Source organism: Arachis duranensis, chromosome 2, assembly GCF_000817695.3.
Source record: "Arachis duranensis cultivar V14167 chromosome 2, aradu.V14167.gnm2.J7QH, whole genome shotgun sequence".
Taxonomy (NCBI): Eukaryota; Viridiplantae; Streptophyta; class Magnoliopsida; order Fabales; family Fabaceae; genus Arachis; species Arachis duranensis.
Window position 1 is genome coordinate 59,582,097 of NC_029773.3, and position 540 is coordinate 59,582,636.

Sequence of the window (540 nt, forward strand, 5' to 3'; positions counted from 1 at the left end):
TAGCAATAGCAAGCCTTTTCCATCATCTTCTCAGCAACAGACAGAGAGTTCTAAGCAGAATAACTCTGACTTAGCAACCATTGTCTCTAATCTAATCAAAACCACTCAAAGTTTCATGACTGAAACAAGGTCCTCCATTAGAAATTTTGAGGCACAAGTGGGTCAGCTGAGCAAGAAAATTACTGAACTCCCTCCTAGTACTCTCCCAAGCAATACAGAAGAAAATCTAAAAGGAGAGTGCAAAGCCATCAACATGGCCGAATTTGGAGAGGAAAGAGAGGCAGTGAACGCCACTGAGGAAGACCTCAATGGATGTCCACTAGCCTCCAATGAGTTCCCCAATGAGGAACCATGGGAATCTGAGGCTCAAAATGAGACCATAGAGATTCCATTGGACTTACTTCTGCCATTCATGAGCTCTGATGAGTATTCTTCCTCTGAAGAGGATGAGTATGTCACTGAAGAGCAAGTTGCTAAATACCTTGGAGCAATCATGAAGCTAAATGACAAGTTATTTGGAAATGAGACTTGGGAGGATGA